We start from the raw sequence: 6,000 nt of genomic DNA on the forward strand, positions 1-6,000 counted from the left end.
AAATGGAACTATAGTGAAGTCAAATTTCTGTATTTTACTAGAATTTGGTCAAAATCAACTTGGAGTAGACTGTTCTAATTTGAGATGCATACTGTGATCCCCAGAGCAGCCACTAAGAAAATAGCCCAATAAGAGAGTTAAAATTAAAAAAAAAAAAAAAAAGGAATCAAAATGGCACACTAGAAAATAGATATTTAAGGGGTACCTGGGTGGTTCAGTCAGTTAAGCATCCGACTTAAGCTCAAGTCATGATCTCAGGTTCGTGAATTCAAGCCCCGCGTTGGGCTTTGTGCTGACAGCTCAGAACCCTGAGCCTGTTTTGGATTCTGTGTCTCCCTCTCTCTCTTTGCCCCTCCCCCACTGATGTTCTGTGTCTCTCTCAAAAATAAATAGAAATTTTTAAAAAATTTTAAAATTAACTAACACAAAATAAAGTAAAAAGAAAAACAAAATAAAAAAAGGACCTGAGACATGGAAAACAAATAGCAAAATGGCAAATGTAAATCCAGTCAAATCAATGACTTTATTAAAGGTACGTGGACTAAACACCCAAGTCAAAAGGCGGAGATTCCCAGATTGGATGAACAAGCAAGGTCCGACAATACGTTGTTTGCAACAAATGAAAGGTACAAATAGGTTGAATGTAAAAATGTAGGAAAAGATATACCATGCAAATAGTAACCATTAAGAGAGCTGGAGTAAATATATTAGTATCAGACAAAATAGACTTTAGTAAGAAATTACTAGTATGTAGAAAAGAATGATAAGATAATTGTAAATGATAAAATATAATGATAAAATGATAAAAACATCAATACATGAAGATGATACTACAGTTGATAAATGTATATATATCTAACAACAGTGGCCCCACATCCATGAACCAAAAACTGAGGGAAGGAAAGAAGAAATGTCAAATTCAACAATTAGAGATTTTCATACTCCCACTTCAATAATTGATAGAATAGCTAAACGGAGAATCAGCGAAGACATTGAAAACTTGAACAACACTATCAAATTTGACCTTAATTGGGGTAAAATGGCATTTATAGAACTCCACCCAACAACAGCATAATACATATTCTTTTCAAATGCAAAAGGAATATTTTCCAGGATAGACTATATGCTGTATCAGAAGCCAAGTTTAATAATTTTAAAAACCATAACCATTTAACCATAACAGACTTAAAGTAGAAATCTATAGCAGAAAGAATTTGAGGAATACTGCAACTTATTGGGAATTAACACAATTATAAATAATACATGGATCTAAGAAGATATCAAAATGGCAACTAGGAAATATTTGACCTGAGTGAAACTGAGAACACAGCATACCAAAAATTATGGATGCAGCTGGAGTAGTACTTAAAAGAAATTTGTAGGTTTAAATAACTGTGTTAGAGAAAGGTTCTCAAATCAATAAACTAAGCTTCCGGTGTAAACCAGCAAAAGAAGACCAAATTAAAACCAAAGAAAAGAAAATGAAGGAAATAGAGTAGAAATCAATGAAATAGAAAGCAAAAACACAGTAAAGAAAAATCAATAAAGTCAAAGTTGGTTCTTTGAAGAGATGAAGAAAATTGATAAACCTTTAGCCAGACTGACCAAGAGAAAAAGAGGGAAGGCTCACATCATCAAAATCAGAAATGTAAGAAAGGACATTACTGACCCTACAGAAATAAAAATTACAAATGGAATATAATAATTTCATGCCACTAAATTAGACAACTTAGATAATATAGACAAACTTTCAGACAGGCATTAATTATCAAAATTAACTTAAGAAAAAAGTAGAAAATCTGAATAGATATATAACAAGTAAAGAGACTGAAATAGTAACAAAAATCTTCCCACAAACAAAATCCCAGTGTCAAATGGCTTACTGGTGAATTCCATTAACTATTTAAAGATGAAATGATACCAATTCTAGACGAATTCTTTCACAATATAGAATAGAAAGGAACACTTCCAAACTCATTCTTTGAAGCCAGTGTTACTCTGATATCAAAGCCAAACAAAGACATCACAAGAAAAGAAAACCACACGTCAGTATTCATCACTAACATAGATACAAAAATCTTTTTTAAAAATTAGCAAAGTGAGTGTAGTAATGTCAACAAACAAACAAACAACAACAACAACAAAGATGATATAGTATGACCAAGTGAGATTCATCCCCAAAATGCAAAGTTGGTTAGACATCCAAAATCAAGCAATGTAGCATACCATATTAATATAATAAAGCACAAAAAAACCTCATATGATTAGTTAATGATAATCTCATTAAATGCAGAAAAAGCATGTATCAAAATTCATCACCCACTTATTATAAAAACTCAAGGAATAAAAGGGAACTTCATCAACTTGGCAAAGGACATATATGAAAAATCTACAGTTGACAAAATACTTCATAATAAACTGAATTCTTTCATCACTCCGTTTAACATCATATAGAGGTTTCTAGCTAATGAAATAAAGCAAGAAAAAGAAATTAAAGGTATGTAGAATGAAAAGGAAGAAATAAGGCTTTGTTTATAGACAGTATGATTCTCTATAGAAAATACTAAGGAAATTACAAAAACACTACCAAAATTAGTAAGCGTGTTTAACAAATTTCCAGGATAAAAGATCATTATACACAAATCAGTTGGGTTTTTTTTTTTTTATGTATTAGCAACAAACAATCCAAAAATGAAATTGGGAAACTATTTCATTTATAGCAGCTTACAAAAGAAGAAAATATTTAGGAAAAATATAAAAGAGCAAATCTTTTATGCTGAAAACTTGAAAAACAATTGCTGAGAGAAGTGTAGGAAGACCTAAGTAAAGGGAGAGACATTCCATGAACGTGGCTTGGAACAATCAATATTGTTAAGATGAGAGTCTGCTCCCCCCGCCCACCCTCATCTGTAGATTCAACAATCTCCATATCAAAATCTCAACAGGTTTGTTTTTGTTTTTGTGTTTGAGTTTTTTGGTAGGGATTGGCTAAATGTAGGTGAATATGCAAAGGGTCTAGAACAGCCAAAACAATTTTGAACAGGAACAAAATTAGATGATACACACTACTCAATTTTGAAACTCACCATAGAGGTATAGCAACTAAGACTGTACTCTTGGCATGGGAAGAGCATATAGATTAATGGAACACAATTTAGTATCCAGAAATAATCTTTTTTAATGTTTGTTTATTTCTGAGAAAGAGACAGAGTGCGAGTGGGAGAGGGGCAGAGAGGGAGACACAGAATCTGAAGCAGGCTCCAGGCTCTGAGCTATCAGCACAGAGCCTGACACGGGGCTCGAACCCACAAACCATGAGATCATGACCTGAGCTGAAGTTGGATGCTTAACCGACTGAGCCACCTGGGAGCCCCTCCAGAAAGAATCTCTTAAGTTTATCTATTGATTTTGATAAGAGTACAAAGGCAGGTCAGTGGGAGAAAGGACAGACTTTTCAACAAATGTTGCAGGAGGAATTGGCAATTTTTGTCTTTTTTTTAAGTTTGTATTTATCTGAGAGAGAGCACACACATACATGAATTGGGGAGGGACAGAGAGAGTGAGAGAGAGAACCCCAAGTGGGCTCCATGCTGTCAACGTGGAGCCCGACATAGGGCTCAATCCCATGAACTATGAGATCATGACCTGAGCTGAAATCAAGTTAGATGCTCAACTGACAGCCGCCCAAGTGCCTCAGCAATTTTTTTTTCTGTAGGAAAGAAGAAACCTCCACCTAAACTTTATACACACACAAATATGAACTTAAAACAGATCACAGACTTAAATATAAGATTTAAAGCTCTAAAACTTCCAGAAAAAATAGGAAAAAGTACAGAAAAAAATAGGAAAAGGTATTTTTGACTTTGGTTTAGCCAGTGGTTTCTTAGATAAATACCAAAGTTACCTTCCATAAAAAAGTCACCTTCCATTTTTTTTCCCAAAAAATGGATAAATTGGACTTCACCAAAATTAAAAATCTTTACCCTTTAAAAGATACCATTAAGAGAATAAAAAGACAATGAGGTGCCTGGGTGGCTCTGTTGGTGAAGCATCTGACTCTTCATTTCGGCTGAGGTCATGATCCCAGTAGGATCGAGCCCCGCCCTAGGCTCCATGCTAAGTGTGGAGCCTGCTTAAGATTTTCTCTCTCCCTCCCTCTCTCTTTCTCTCTCTCTCTCTCTCTCTCTCTCTCTCTCTCCCTCCCTCCCTCCCTCCCTCCCTCCACCTTCTCCCTCTCCCTCCCTCCCTCTCCCTCCCTCTTCCTCCCTTTACCTCTGTCTCCCTCTCCCCTGGTCGTATGCTCTAAGATTTAAAAAAGAAAATAAGACAAGCCACAGACCAAGAAAATATTTGCAAATATGATAGATGACTTGTGTCCACAACACACACACACACACACACACACACACACACACACGTTATATACATCATATGTAATCTTATTGCAAATCATATATTTGCAAATCTGACAGATTTTATATGGAATATGTATTTTAAAACTCTCTCATAGCTAAATAACAAACCCAATTAAAAAATAGGCAGATTTAAGTAGTCATTTTACCAAAGAAGATACACCCTTGTGCACTTTTGGTGGGAATGTAAACTAGTTCAGCTACTATGGCAAACAGTATGAAGGTTTCTCAAAAAGTTAAGACTAGAACTACCATATGATCCAACAGTTCCACTTCTGAGTATATATCCAAAGGAAATGAAAACAGGATCTCAAAGATATATCTGTACTTCTGTGTTCACTGCAGCATTATTCACAAAGGCCAGGATATGGGGAAGAATGTAAGTATATTTCAACAGAGGAATGGATAAAGATCATGTGATACATGCACACACACACACACACACACACACGAAAATTATTCAATCATGAGAAAGAAGGAAGTCCTGCCATTTGCAACAACATGGATGGACCTTGAGAACATTATGCTAAGTGAAATAAGTCAGCCAAGAAAGGCAAATATTGTGTGATCTCACTTATATATGGACTCTAGAAAAAGCTGAACTCCTAGAAACAGAATAGAATGGTGGTTACCAGGATTCTTGCCTTGGCGGTGGTTTTGGTTTTGGTTTTGGTTGGTGGTTGGGGTTGAGGAGATGTTGGTCAAAAGCTACAAACTTCCAGTTATAAGATGAATAAATTGTGAGGATCTAATATGCAGCATAGTGATTATAGTTAATAATACTGAGTTGCATACCTGAAAGTTGCTAAGAGAGTAGATCTTAAATGTCTCAGCGCAAAAGAGAATTGGTAATTACGTGACGTGATGGAGGTGTTAGCTCATGCCCTAGCGGTAATCATTTTGTAATATACATCAAATCAACACGTTGTACACCTTAAACTAACACAGTGTTGTCTGTCAGTTATATCTCAGTAAAGTTGGAAAAGAGAAATCTCTAATTCCCTTTGTCTCTTGGTTGACTTTTTAAATGCTGAACGTATCTGAGGTTGGTTCTGGCACCAACCCTTATACTGCAGTAAGCAGAATAGCCAGCCAACAGTGTTTCAAAATGTATTTGGGTAATTGGGTAATTGGTACTTGTGCTGATGAAATACATTTAATTCCAACGGTAGATTTTCTTACAGAGTATTCATCACCTACCCCCAATAGTTAATGAATTTCACTGCAGGTTTTTAAAAATGACCTTTTGCAATCTGGTAGGAGAATATATTTACTGGAGAAGAGGAGAGTTAGTGCTGCAAACTGTACCTGTTATCTTGTCCTCTGAATTGGCTCGAGCCAGTGTGGGCTCGCCAGGAAAAGACGTGTTGTCAGAAGCAAGAGTAATTGGCCTTTCTCTATGACTATTTAATGGGCTCTTGCATAAATGTGTATTAGTGTATCCAAATTAGTGTCATTTTTTTAGGCAGCAGAAATTTAGAAACTGAACCAAAGAAAGTCTATTACTTCCTTCGTTTTATAGAACTGAAACTGAACAGAATGGTTGATTATAATATAGCTGGTTTGCCTGCACCAGAAATACATTTTG

The sequence above is a fragment of the Acinonyx jubatus genome, chromosome B2, assembly GCF_027475565.1.
Source record: "Acinonyx jubatus isolate Ajub_Pintada_27869175 chromosome B2, VMU_Ajub_asm_v1.0, whole genome shotgun sequence".
Taxonomy (NCBI): domain Eukaryota; kingdom Metazoa; phylum Chordata; class Mammalia; order Carnivora; family Felidae; genus Acinonyx; species Acinonyx jubatus.